The sequence below is a fragment of the Eucalyptus grandis genome, chromosome 8, assembly GCF_016545825.1.
Source record: "Eucalyptus grandis isolate ANBG69807.140 chromosome 8, ASM1654582v1, whole genome shotgun sequence".
In the NCBI taxonomy this organism is placed as follows: Eukaryota; Viridiplantae; Streptophyta; class Magnoliopsida; order Myrtales; family Myrtaceae; genus Eucalyptus; species Eucalyptus grandis.
In genome coordinates this window covers 20,223,375-20,238,857 of record NC_052619.1, presented here as the reverse complement: position 1 = coordinate 20,238,857, position 15,483 = coordinate 20,223,375, and the positions used below count along the sequence as shown (strand labels likewise).

The 15,483-nt window shown below is 41.4% G+C and overlaps 2 pseudogenes; both read left to right on the top strand.

Annotated features, from left to right (window-relative positions):
- Positions 1-831: 831 nt before the first annotated feature.
- On the top strand, positions 832-3,001 carry LOC120286865 (annotated as a pseudogene).
- A 4,303-nt stretch (positions 3,002-7,304) lies between these two features.
- On the top strand, positions 7,305-15,475 carry LOC120287056 (annotated as a pseudogene).
- Positions 15,476-15,483: the final 8 nt, after the last annotated feature.

The window sequence follows — 15,483 nt, the reverse complement described above, 5'->3', positions numbered from 1 at the left end:
TGTTTCTTTATTTCCTTGTTTTTGTGCTTCCCGGAATAGTTTTGAAATAAAACTTTGTTTGGTACTTCAAAATGGATTTGGACAAAAAATCAAAATCTAAAATTTTTATTTTTTCTATTTTTGGAAAAATGTGAGAGATTAAAACTCTTCTTATTGTTTATTCTCATTATCACCTGTCGCGCACTCGCTACCGATTGCTAGACGTTAGTCGAACCGCATGCCACCAGTTGCGAGATGTTGGATGGTGGCCATTGACCACTGAATGTTGGATGCTCATTGCCACCCCACCGATGGTCGCTAATCACCAGACGTCGCTAGCCCGCCTCTTGCCATTGATCATCAGCTACCAAACGTTGCCCGCTCACCTCTTGCCGCCTCTCGCCATACGTCAGACATCGGCCACACGTTGCTAGTCGCCCGCACACCACCGCATGCTTTGGACACTAGTCACCGTCGCTAGTCATCGCCCGATTGCCGATCGCCCGTTGGACGTTGGCCGCCTCCTATCATCACTCATGAGAGAGAAATTTCGTATCATTATTAAATGAATTTTTATTTTAAAATAAAAATTTTATAAAATTATCAAATGCATATTTTAATTTAAAAATTGGTCAGGAGTAAAAGTAGAAAAATCAAATTTTTAACGCCCTTAACTTTTCACGTTAGCCTCCCGCGCGACCTTGCGATCTCGCGATTGAGGACGTGGCCGCACTCCACCACATCAGCATGATCCTTATCCACTCGGTGAGGAGAGAGTGACCCATCTGAAAATCCTCTCTTATATTTCCACATCAGCGTAATTTTTCGTTTTCTTTTTTCGTTTTCATCTCGTTCAAGCACAGGTCGGTCGTTGGTGGCCACACGACCACCTCGTTGACGAATCGTCGTCGATCATCATCCTTCGATCCTCCGAGGAAGACGAATAAGAAGAAGAAGAGGAAGTAGTAGTAGTAGAGCGGGTCAAAGGTCAGAAGTGATCTCCATCTTTGGCTACTTCTCTCTCTCTCTCTCTCTCTCCCCGTCTCCGTCTCCCTCTCGCGGATTTTTTAGTCGGAGTTCCGGCAGCCATGAAGGAGGAGGCGGACGCGGACGCGGACGCGGGCGCGGGCGCGGAAGGCGAAGGGGGAAGAAGGGGAGAAACGTGCGGCATATCCGCCTGCCTGAACTACAATGTGAAGAGGGAGAGGAGCTACATCCTCCAGGTCCTCTTCACGGCCTCCCTCGCCTCAGTGCCGCAGCTACGACTCCACCGGCGTCTCCATCGATGCCTCATCCGTCTCCCTCCCGCCTCTCGTCTTCCGCCAGGAAGGCAACATCGAGTCCCTCGTCAAATCCGTCTACCAAGGTATACCCCCAATTCTCATTCTCGCGCTCGAATTTCCCGCTCGCCTTGTGATCTGACGAAGCTTTCTTATATATTATGCTTCTCGTTTGATTTGGAGATTGATTTCGGAACGATCGATTGCCCCGTTTAGTTTATCTGCCCCGCTTGACATGATTCTCGTGGAAAAGGTCGCTGCATATGATTTTCATGCGCACCTCGGATACAGTTCATCTCCTCGATCCGATTCGGTCTCTCTTTTTTGTTTTTTAGTTAATTTATTATGTTTGTCCTCGTTAAAGGACGTTGTTCTGCCGCTTCGGCGGTTAGACCTGCTGTGTCGTTTGTCATTTTGTCCCTAATTTCGAGAGAAACCGTCCACATGGTCAGAATGCACTGCTGGAGAGCGTCTTTTGGACTGGAACAGAAACACACGCCCTTTTTATCATTCTGCTGTTTCTATTCAGAAAAAAGCTCAATAGTCCAAAGGGCCGCCTTTTCTTCTTCGGCTTTCTGATTCTGGTGAAGTAACACAGTTACTTGGCTAAGATAAGGGAAGAGGAAATAAGAAGAGAGAGGTGGAAGCGTCGTGACAATGAAATTGGCCTTTGTTCAGTGGGACTTTAATCGAGACCAACCTTATTGCTAATGGTGGTGGACATTATCTAAACTCTTTAACTCACTACAAGTTGTTTAGATACCTGAGCTTCTGGGTGAAACTAGATTTCATTGTGGGGTGAAAGTTTAACCTTGTTGCTAATAGTTGCTGGACATAATCGAAGCTCATTGAGGTGTCAAAGTCCATCTTTTCTCCAAGATTCTCTTAGAAATTAATTTGGCAAAAATACAAGTTGAGAGTATTTTCGTTTCGAGCAGCATTAGGATTTTTTTTTTTGGGAGATAGAGGAATGTTAAGCAGTGATCCACATGTTCACTGTCAAGTTTAAATGCAGTTTTTCGATTGAAGGAAATATTATTACATAGACCATGTGTATTCACCTTGAATCCATTTGTGCCATTGAAACTATTGCGCCTCATTTGTGAATTCAAGGGAGCTCCACTGGTTTCAATGTTGCAGTTTTATATGGATGCATGCATTACTCAACATCTTCAAACTAGGAATGTGTTTTCGTGTAGGATTTTTCTTGTTTATTCCGTTAAACAAAACTTCTGTATGGCCGTTCTACTTTGTTATATTTGTGTGATGGATTATTTGACATCTCCATATTTCAAGTCTAGCTTTTTAGTTTTCCTCAACCAAGTTCAAGGAACTCACTGTTGATTGTGTTATCATCAGAGGTTGATGCCACAGACTTGAATTTGGAGGAATCTTTTCTTACTCATGCCGGAATAGTGCACACACAGTCGGCGACTCATGGAGTACCTGCTCCTAGGAATAGTCATCCTTAGAGCTCCGATGCTGAAAATGAGTTTTTGGTTGTACAAAATAGGGTCGTTACTAATCATGAGGTTGGTTAAGGCTTAACTGGCAACTATTTGGACTATAGTATACTTTTTATTTATATTCAGGTTGTCATTTACTATATAAATTATGAAAGCTTTCTTTCACCTTTGAGGTGAGTTAGCTTCAAATTTTCATGTAGGCCGAAGGTACATCCTTGTCATTGATTATTTGTAACATTATGACAATGTAATGCTTACATCTCCTGAGGTATCGCAGATCATATTTTGTGTTTGGATGATTTTATGCCATGAATCAGTTTATGCATCTTAGAGGTATTTAATCTAGACAACTACTCTTTCTTAGAATGTGAGTGAAGGCATAGCTGCTGACTAGAGGGAGAAGTTGATTCAATCAATGAAGCTTTGTTTGATTGATCTAGTAAGGGGTCTTATGAATAGGCCACATTAGTCGTTGTTAATAATAAACTGGGGCCAAGGCTTATCGTTCTGACATATTATCATGGACCTTTCATTGAAGGCTTCACAGAGCACATGCAGCTTGAAGTGTGGATCATTAGCAGTGTCGCGACCCGATTTCGCCACCCCCTCGAAAAGTATCCAAGGTGGGGAAAGGTCGAGTTTAGAGGTACTTTGATCACGGAAGTTTCCTCACGAGATCACGAGCTCTCCCAAGCTCGTACCCCGTGCGACAGCGGATTTATTTATATGATCTAGGTATTTAACAACCTAAAAAATGTACAGGAGTCGCCACTAGCCTCATTTTTGGGGGTTGGCTAGAAACCCAATCGAGGGTCGGGAGTATTCCCTCGATTCCTACGCAACCAGATATCTAGGTTCGGGGACTTGGGTTACGCTAATATTACTATTAGCGCCATTTCGGTACCTAAACAGTATGTTGTGTTTTTCCTAATATGTCTATGCATTTCTTTTTATATTTTTAGGATCGTCAATTATAGACTAAGTGATCACGCGTGGTGGATTATTTCGTTCTATTTTATTCCTAAAAAATGAAAGGAAAACAATCAATGAAATTGAAATTGCAAGACATGAAGTAAACAATCAAGAAAAGCAGTAAATCTATCATGCAAACCTAAAAGAAAATATATGGGAAAAAGAAAGAAAAACTCGTAACTCGTCGGGTTTTATACAATGCATGGAACCCGAGACATATGTCGGGAAAATGGGTATTACATGAAAATGGTCGGAATGGACATCGACCTCCACCATCTTCACGCCTTCTCCATCTTCAAGGTCCTAATCTAAACCTAATCTAAGAAATTTATGACTAGGTGCATACAAATAAAAGAAACAGTCAAACACATCAAGCAACCAAAAACAATACATCATATCAAAATCAATTGTTTAAAAGAAGTACAATGCGAAGTCGAGTTTCGAGTGATATCCTAAAGTTCAGCATTAATATGTGTCGCACCAAAATCATTCATCAAATGATCACGTGCAAAGCATATAATATGACATACATCCAAGTCATATAACCTTGGTTCTCAGTTAACCAAACAAGTGAATTTGCTGACAAAAGATCATTCACCAAACAATATGCATCATCGAGCGTGTTCATGCTACATGTATGTCCATCTAATCAATGTTTAATCCACAACTTCCAGCATGCAATCAGAATTGTAACAGAGCACGTGAGACTATAAAGTGTAATTGTTTGATGACAAATCGCCATGAAATTGAAGCCATATCTTACCACAAGCACGTATGAATTTTCTTGATCAAAATGGCATCAATTAATAACCAAACTAACCTCAAGTTAGAATCAAATGCACATCCAATCATGGTAACAATTTTCATGGAAAAAGTTTTTAACGTGAGTTACATAGAAGTTAAAAAAAATTCAAGAATGCACAATATCACGTCGGAATTGCAGCAAAATATCGAGATGTCACGACACATTAATAGTGATTTGACCTAAAAGAAAATCTGAAGAATATGGAATTTTACCACAGCGCGAACAAAAGAGAGACGAACAAATTTTGTTAAGGATCCAATTTTAGAGTTTCTTAATAAGAAAATCATAGAAAAGTGACAAGGTCAGCTTTGATAAGGGAAAAATAAGGGTCATGAATTTCATTTTTTATGACAGATTTCTATCATACGAATCACAAGAGAAGTTGAGTCCAATCGATACACAAATCATGTGAAATCAGCATCATAAGAACAATTTTTACGAGGAAGCTTCTCAAAATTTTTAACACGTGAATTTCTAAAAATTCAAGAACATGAAGAGGTCAATAAAAAATAGAACATGGTAGCATGTCACACCGTCACTCTACAACAGTATTAAAAGCAATTTGACAAATCTACTATCTCATCTTAAGACTAACAGCAATTAGCCACAGAAAAGACAGCATTTCCCTAATTGAATCAATTCCAAAATAAAAAAAAGGAACTGTATGTTATAACCAAAGGCATTTCATGAAGCATCAATTCATGAGTCCAAGTATAACATCCAGCAGAAAATTTCAGATACAAGGTTGAACAATGCATATCAGTAAAGAGTTATCATCTAACTTTCATTAGAAATTTCAGTTACTAATGTATCATGGCCCCGAACTTTCAATGTCGAGAATACACTTTGACACAAAAGGTCCTCGCCTCATCGGACACTATGATGATCACCAACAATCACAGTATAAAGGCAAACAACTGAAGGAAACAGCCATAAGAAAAGCAAGGTTAGCTGACAACCAATCACTTTAAGTATATAATTTGCTGTCTTGCATTCTTTTTGCACAAAAATCCCCAACAGAAAGAGATTGATATACAAGAGAAAGAACAATAACAACAAAGTTGTATATCTGCAAGAACCTAAAAATCCTCTTTCTCTTCTTCAATATAATGAGTCTCATTCGAAAGAAAACCAGAAGAAAGGTAAGATATCCAAGATGTGATATATCTATTGCAAGGTCCCAGTAATTAAAACTAAAACCAGCATGGGATCCAACAGATGGCAACAACAATATATCCTCAGATAATCAGGAATTATCCACGTACTTTTAGTTTCAAATGAGAGGTCTCTCCATACAAATGTGTTTTTACGCTGAGATATCATTTCTCTGTAAGTTCATGAGCCTGAAAAGCTAGACCTGTGATCGGCACGAAGTTTCAAACAAGCAATCACGAAGACGACGAAGTAACTAATCAGGACATAAAGATCATCAATGGTAAAACCTAATCAATCTGATCAAACACAGGACTTCACTGACACAGGCTTCACACAAGCATCAATGACAACTGGAATCAAACATATGAAAATAGTAATAGTAACCTGATCAACTTCCAGTTCATAATATTTGACAATCACTTCTAACAAAGTCTGCTAACCAAATTCAGAATGATACCTTGTTTGTGAAACTTTGATGCTTGATCGAGTGATCGTAGTCTTCGTGAACACCAATAGATCTACTCTTTGGTTCTGCCCTCGGAACCAAGTTGAGGCTTCTAATCTCGGCGCAATTCTGAATCCCTGCACCTCGAGCTCCGGAAGGACGCGATCCGCGATGAGATCGTCAGATTCAACCGAGAGCAAAATCACCAGAGAAAGCGATCGAGAGGGAGAAGGCAGAATCAATGACCCGAACGGATTCAAAGAGAGACAAAAATCGAAACCCTAACGGTTCGAGAAAGAGAGAGAGAGAGCTCACCGATTCGGTGAGCCCGATCCCCAGAGATTCGAGTCCGAGAATGGCGAAAGATAAAGCGGATCTCCGGCCGGCTTTAGATCGGGTCAGATCCAGCGAACAGAACCGCCGGCGTCGTCGTCGCCGTGACCGCCGTCGCTTCCGATCGATCGAAATCGCACGCAAGGTCGGGGAATGGAGCGATGACGATCAATCCTTTTCCTCTCCTTGATTCTCTTTTTTTCCTCGTGAGCTCTCCACCGAACAAGAGATGAAGACCGTCCGCCTTTTCCCACACCCAGAGAGAGAGAGCGTGAAAAGGCCAGAGAAAACCGTTCCTCCCCGAGCGAGAATCCTCCCCCAGAGCCTCTGTGTGCAAAACCCCCAAGAGAGAGAGAGAGAGCTTGCCCGCGTGAGAGAGAATACGGATCCCCCCCAATCCCCAGAGAGAGAGCCCCCAAAAGAAAAAAAACCTCTGAGAGAAATCGTCATCCCCTTTCTCTCTTTTTTTTTTTTTTCGTTTTTCCTTATTTCTAATTAATTTTTTTTTATCTTTTCACTTAAAAATTTTTTTTTACTTTTGCAAATTGAATGTTTTAAAACGTCGACAAAAATTTCGGGTATCAACAAAGAAATATCCTGTGTACCACAAGGAACCTTGCAACAGGTTATGGACCTCATTTTACCCCAGTGAGAAGCATTTTTAGATACCAAGACGCTTTCCTAAAAGAACTATATGATATGCTCCTAATTTAAATGTTACTCTGTGATGAGTCTGTAAAATTCTGTACAATCTCAATGGTATTTCTTTCTAGCTTAAAAGTAACGAAAAAAATTTTGCCGGTAGATTCTTCTAAGGTTCTTACCTTTTCGTTTACATTAACAGGTCTTAAAGCAAATGCTAATTCGACATGGGTTCACATTTGAATCGATACGACACCGAAGTGATTCCTAAGCTTGCCAAGTACGTTTTTGATAAATCTAATGAAGATTCAGGTAATAGCCTATATGCAATGAAGATCATCATTGCATTTTAATGAGCTTCTTACTGAATTTGTGTGTGAAGAAAAGGAAACCTCAGTCAACACAATTTCAAGAGACACTGAAATTAAAAAAGTTGAAGTTAATCATTTTAATTTTTGCTTAACAATCTTCCAATTGAAGCTATATTATTAATCTATAGATTTTCAATTGAATCTCGTGTAGTTATATGAAGGTTGTAGTGTTGGAAATCTGTTCAACTCTTTGTAAACACTAAAGAGCCATCTAATGGATAAAGCATCTCTGACATCTTTCGTTGAAAGTATTGTTTATGCATGTCAGGCCCATGTCACGCCAGTACTTTTCCCAACAAGTGTAGTGGCTTCAGATCTTAAAACAAATTATATTGGTGACTCATTTTCTTTCTGTAGGGCCTCAGTAAATGGATACTTAGGCTCCGTTCATTTCGCGGAAAATAACTTCCAGAAAATATTTTCCATATTTTCCGGTGTTTGGGTGGGCGGAAAATCACGGTCAAGGAAAACATTTTCCGTTGATCGGAAAATTCCTTCTTTGCCTCTTGCCTCTTCTCTTCCTTCGGTTCTCGTTCTCTCTCTCTCTCTCTCTCTCTCTCTCTCTCTCTCTCTCTCTCTCTCCGCGGTCGGCTTCGACGACGTCCTTCTCGGGACCAGCCTCCGCCCTCCCTAGCCGCTCCCCGCCCGCCCGCTCCGGCCCGGGCGCCGCCACCACCGCCGCGCTCCGCTTCCCGCGGCTCGAAGCCGCTCGGGAGGATCCGGCTCAAGAGGGAGCTCCGCGGCGGCACCGGAGGCTCGCGGGGAGCCCGCCGTCCCGCCGCTCGTCGTGCGGTGGCGAGCCGTAAACTCGTCGAATCTGGCGGCGGAGCCGCGGCTCGCCGGATCTAGCGGCAGAGCTCGGGCTCTCGATCCAGGCCAACTCGAGCCCCCCGTCACCGGATTCGGCGAGCTCGGGTGAGATCGGCCGAGCCTCGAGCTCGCCGGATCTGGCGGCGGAGCTCGTGGCTCGCGGATTTGGCGACGAAGCTCGCGGCTCGCCGGATCCGGGCGAGCTCGAGCTGTCGCCATCCGACGAGGTCGGGTGAGACCGGCCGTGTAACACCCCGAACCCTTCGCGGGTCGTTAACGGTCCGATGTTACATCTTTTACCATCTCTATCTCTTGGCTAAATTAAGCCTTGCCAGATTACGGGCATTATTATTATTATTATTTTTTAAAGCGGTCCCATGCGCGACTCATAGCAGAAGCAAAATTCACATCGTCATCTATCTCCCTTCTAACCCATGATACAAATACACACCAGCTACACATCAGGATTTTATATACGAACATCGACACTTTATTTACATATTCTTTTAAGATGGGACTCTTCCTTTCTCGGGTCGATACAAAACAAGAAAAGCGAGGACTCTGCTATGTCCTGCTTAAAATCTCAAAAAGAAACTATCAACCCTCTACATTGAGCGCACAAGCTCCCATCAAAGGTGTCGATTATCTACATCAAAAAGCTTGGCTCCTACTCATCGCGCGTGAGTCTCACACCCAACCCGGTGCGTCAGGTGGTGGCGGCGGCAGCATCCCTCGCATGGCACCATCTCGACGGACGTGAACAGAAATGAACTCTTGTATGACAGGGCCCCCAGCCAGGCCGATATCATACATAACTAAGTATCGCACTCGGATAAACGTCAATCCGGCACGGAGGGACAATCTATCTCCGTGCACTCCACCTCAACATCGACGGTAGACCGTAAAATACCCCACGCGAAACAGCGGGTAGCGGCATAGTGCTAATGCAAATGTTATCCCCAAAAGGGGTGAGTACAACCACTCGGCGAGATAGGAAATCCAATAACAACTCAAATCTGCACCATGCATACCATCATACAATGCAAGCATTGCTTACCTTTTTGATGTCAAGCGTATTCATGCATCATCATAGCATATATATCATCATCATGGCGTCTCATATATCATTATCATCACATCATCATTAACCATGCATCACCATGCATATCACATCATATCATCATTAGCCATGCATCACCATGCATATCACATCATCATTGGCCATGCATCACCATGCATATCACATCATCATTAGCCACGCATCACCATGCATATCACATCATCATTAGCCATGCATCACCATGCATATCACATCATCATTAGCCATGCATCACCATGCATATCACATCATATCATCATTAACCATGCATCACCATGCATATCACATCATCATTAGCCATGCATCACCATGCATATCACATCATCATTAGCCATGCATCACCATGCATATCACATCATATCATCATTAACCATGCATCACCATGCATATCACATCATAGATCAATTTCCACTTTTATTTATCAATTGATCCCCACATTATCTTTTCTCAAATCATCAAATTCACCATCATCACCATCCCTTCGGGCGAAAACCTTCGGGGATCCCGGTATCCCAGCCATCTCATGGCCACCGGGCTTCCGGCCCCCACATTCCGGGCATCTCGCATCTCAACTAGCATCACGAGACATTCCCTTCGGGCGAAACCTCCGACAGGGCTTCCGCCTTTACCCTTCTAACCGGGATCTCGCACCCTAATCCCGGCATCGCGAGTCACTCCCTTCGGGCGAAACCTCCGACAGGCTTCGGCCCCCACATTCCGGGCATCCCGAAACTCCCGGGAATCTCTGGAATTACGCCACCAGGCCACCAGACAACATCCTCCACCACAACCTCTTACTCACATACCATTTTCCACTTTTTATCATCCTTTTCATCTTGTTATTTCATGGCATATGATTTACATACATGCATCACAATTCATGATCATTCATACATCAATGCCATATAACAATACATCATAATTCATGATCATACATGCATCAATGTCATATAGCAATGCATCATAATTCATGATCATTCATACATCAGTGCCATATAACAATACATCATAATTCATGATCATACATGCATCAATATCATATAGCAATGCATCATAATTCCATGATCATTCATACATCGTGCCATATAGCAATACATCATAATTAATGGTCATACATGCATCAATGTCATATAACAATGCATCATAATTCCATAGGACTCATGGCCAATAAAATAATCCACCTTTTATTTTTTATTTTTATTATTATTATTATTATTATTATTATTATTATTATTATTATTATTATTATTATTATATTATTATATTATTATATTATTATATTTATTTATTTTCATAAATAAATATCATATTTAATATTTATGATTTTCCAAAAATCATAATCTTCAATCAATCATTAAACAAACAATTAGAATCAAATTTCACATAAAATCCATGGCTAATTTGCATTTTACATAATTTCCCAAATTTCCACAAAATATACACAACATTCGGATCATGGCCAGATTGCACAGTTTTCGAATTAATTCAATTAAAATACTCATATGACCTCCGAAAATTCCCAAATTTTGCAGGATGATAGCCAACACATTTTCGTGCATTTTTCATGAAGAACTCTAAGCCAAATTATTTATAGATTAATTTATATAACTCCACGAAGCTTCTGGAACCTCTACCGTTTCGTCCAGAACGTACATCACCGAAAAACTTAGGTTTGACCCATCAAATCTCTTTCGTTTCCTCTGAAATTCGAGTATGTTATATATCAATGTGTCATTTACAAGTTTCATGAGAGATCTAGGTTAAATAACCAAAGTAGGATCCTCTTTTAAGTCCTTGAAGTCTCGGGTGTCTCGGTTCACTTCAACAGAACCATCCGTCTCAAAGATCTAGCTGATTAACTAGGCTATACTCATTTTTTTCTCCTCAAATTTGAGTATGTTATAGTTTAGGATGTTATCTACAACATTCATGAAGAAAACAAAGTGATATCTCCAACAGAAATCAACATGCAACCAAGAAATCAACAAAAGGTCAGTAGGAAATTCGCAGATCTAAAGCCTCCGTGAAATAGAACTTTTGACCCCTCATATCACCATCGTTTTCCATGAAATTCAAGTATGTCATACCTCAAGATGTTAGCTTCAACTTTCATGAAGACACCGAAGCCAAAATCACACTCCAAATACACATGCAAGCTCGAATAAGATACTGTCTACCACCAACCGAACGGAAACAGCCACATAACATGAACACATTCAACCCTTACTTCGGTAATTCGCCCAAATCACCCCTAAAACCGAACATGCAACCATCAAAACAACATGCAAGAGAAGTAAAGGACCCCCCCACTTGCCTCCAAAATGAACGAACAGCAAGCACAAGGCGGCGTAGGACGGTCGGACAAGGCGGCGACGGCGAACGGGCGGCGGGAACTCTCGGCTCCACCTCCTCCCTCTCGGTTCCTCTCTTCCGCTCAAGCCCTCTCTCTCTCGCACACTTCTCTCTTGGACGGAAATGAAGCAAGAACCGGCCACTCTCTCTCCAAATCCCCTTTTTATACCCCCTCAATTGCAATGATTAATCCACCTCAACCATGGCCAATGCATGAGGATTTGTCTTGCCACTTGTCATTTCTATTTTTGAAATTTGATTTGGGTTAATGGGCTTGGGCTTAGGCCCAACCGGCCATTCCCCCTTGGGCTGGTCGAACTCCCCTTCTTGGGCCCAATGGGCCGACTAGCTTGGCCCACCAAGCTTTAGGCTAATGGGTCTAAGGCCCATTTCGAAAATAACCTATTTTCTCTTTCTTTTTTTTTTTTGAATTCCTTTTTATAAATATTTCTAAATTCAAATTTCATCTTGGCCAAAGTCTTGGGATATTTTTTTTTTTAATTATTGAAATTTAAATCATATGGCCAAGCATTAATCTATTAAATTTGAATTTCCACAATCACAAGCATAATTCATCAAATTAAAAGACAAATTGGCTAAAGCATAAGCCATAAAATTCTATTACCTAATTAAAGACATTTAACACACCTTAAGGCTCGGCTTTGAATTTCCGGGATGCCACAGCCGAGCCTCGAGCTCGCCGGATTTGGCCACGGGTCTTGGTCGGCCGTTGGGCGTAGGCCATCGTCGGGCGGGAAGGAGGTGGCGGCGGCGGACGGAGGAGGAAGAAGGAGGAGGAAAAAGGCGACGGTGGAGGAAGGAGGAGGAAGAAGGAGGAGGAAGGAGGGAAGGAAAAGAAAAAAAGAAAAAAAAAATAAATAATAAATAATAAAAATTTCGATTTTTAAAAATATAAATAAATAAAATAAAGTTTGTAGTCAATTAAAAATATTAAAATTTAATTTTTGATAATTTTTCTAAACAATTAAATGAGCTAACGAACGACGGAAAATATTTTCCACTCAAATTTTAGATTTTGACCGAACACCGGAAAATAGAGTCATTTTCCAGGAAAAATAACTTCCAAGAAAATGTTTTCGAAAACATGATATTTTCCGCGAAACGAACGCAACATTTATTCTGCAATGCCTTTTAGCGTATGAATGACATCATTTTGGGCAAAAGTTGATTTTATTTCTCCAATTGTTTGCTTGTAGTAAATTAACTGGTAATATGACCACCAATGGGATTGTGCTCATCATATATACATAGGCCCTGTTTGGTTGGGCTTTCCGAAGGGGCTTTGTGGCCCCAAAGCCCCTTTGGGAAAATTTTGTGTGTTTGGTTGAGCTTTTAAATGCCCATTTGCAAAATGTGAGCATTTTAGATGCTGAAAGCCGAAAGCGGGAGGACCAACTTTGAGCATCGGGCATTCCGAGATGCGATTTTACTTTCACCGAGTTCTTGTTCATCGTCTCCTTCGCGTTCGTCTTCTTTGTGCGGTGGGCGGCTCTTAGCCGCGAGCGGCCAGATCTGGCCGCCGGAAAGCCTCGCCTGAGGTCGCACCACCTCAGGCGAGGTGGCCTGAGGTCGGGCGCCTGAGGTCCGCGCGACCTCAGCCGGCGTCGCCTAGTCGCGCGACCCAGGCGACCAGGCGAGGCCAGATCTGGCGGTCTTAAGGCCAGATCTGGCCGTCCAGCGGTGGCCGGCGGTTGGCCGGCGGTGGCCGGCCGCCGGAATTTGATTTCAGACTTAAAAAAAATAAAAAATAACAAAAGTTACTTACAAATGTGAATTTTGCCAAATGGTATTTATACTAAGTTGCATTTCAAAGCTATAATTTACCAAACGGTCTAACATTTTCGAAAGCCCCTTTCCCTCAAAGTATTTGCATTCTCCCAATGGCATTTCCCCAAAGTCGAACCAAACGGGGCCATATTCCACATAATTTGCTTTGTGTCTTGAAGTGTGCTGTCGTGTTACTTTACCCTAGAGCACAATGTTCAGTGACATTTTATTTATGAATGGTATATTATTTGGACTGCAGGTGACACGACTGTCACATTTAGTCAAGTTGTACTGGAAGTCAAAGTAAGTTACATTTAAAACTTGGGTGGTACTTGTTGCAAATGAGTTACTTTTGATCACATCTCATGAATCATTATCTATTTTCAGTTGCTTTGTGTCCTTTCAGCTTCACTAAAAGCTATGCTATGTATGTTCTTCTTGAGCTGAGGCTATTAACAATAGTTCAATCAAACGTTTCTTATGATACAATGTTTCTGCAAAGAGTTGAATAGCATCTGTTTTGCTTGGTGGAGACAGTATATTGAGTTTTTACTTTTGGTCTTAGAGTGCCTTAGAAATGCTAAGCTGGATGCGCATTAATTTCCTATTAGAACCGGGAATTGGAATAGCATTGTTACTGTTGTCCACCATGGCACATATTTTTGGTCATGATACGATAAGTTTGAGAAAAGCTTGTGGTTGTCTATGGTGCTGAACTCTTACTTCATTTTTTAGGTCTCCATGATGCGTCAACTGCAGCTTAGTCTTAGGATTTCTTTATTCGCATGTGTAGTTGTCCATTCCTGTTTATGTCTTACCTATGCATTTTGGTTGACAAAATTCTTGTTTGTCTTGTAATTTATCATAATCGTAACATAGTTATTAATTCATTCAGGAATTGACGGAAGAATCAAGCAAAGGATCATTATTTCATGATGATAACTACCCTTAGCAGTATGGGAATCCCAGGGAACTGTTTTTATTGAGTGATGCAAATGCTCTGGTTGAGCACACAAGAACAGTTCTGGTCATTGAAGATGGTGAAGTTGTTGATCTGAAGGTAATTACATAGTTGTTTTGAGGAATTTATGTGTATTTTTAACCTTTATGGCACAGGCTGCCTTATCAGTCTCTTGATTTTATGTTTTATTGATTGACCAAATGTATCTTAGTTGTTAAGATTTTAGGGGTGGGGGGTACCTCACCTCAACGTGAGTTCTATCGATTTCGTCTCAGTATCAATTTGTGAATATACCGTCGGACTGCGTAGCAACATGGTAAAATATGCTTAATATCACCAGTACTAACCACCTATATAGTTGTACCAAGAACCTCTCGGCTCAATGTCGCCAGAATTCTATTTGGCTTGACTTCTTGCATGTAGCTGAATAGCAGTCTTGTCCTTTTCCATTGGAGGAGCATGTTGCCTACATGGGAGGTGAACTTTGATGCGGAAAGTCCTGCTATATCACCTCAATTGAGGGCTGATGACTATGATTGTTTCTTTCCAGAGTATTTAATAACATAGTGACTCATGAGAAGCCAAATGCTGAATTTATTGTACTAATGCTGGTTGCATCAGGATGGAGGGGTATCTATCTTAAAGTTTGATGGTGACAAAGGAAAACGCGGTGTACTTTCCAGGCCAGCATCTGTACAGCGTGCACTTTCTGTTCTCGAGATGGAAGTTGAACAAATAAATAAAGGAAACTACAAACCTTATAAGCAGAAAGAAATTCATGAACGGCCAGAATCCCTAACAACCACAATGAGGGGCAGACTTATACGTGGAGACACCTGCAAAGCTAAGACTGTCCTTCTGGGTGGATTGAAGGATCATCTCAAGACAATTAGGAGGAGCCAGAGGATAGTTTATATTGGTTGTGGTACGAGTTATAATGCTGCTTTAGCTGCAAGGCCCATCTTGGAAGAACTTTCAGGCAAGTATTGAATGATAGCTTATGTGGGTTGGAGATGTTAATTTAT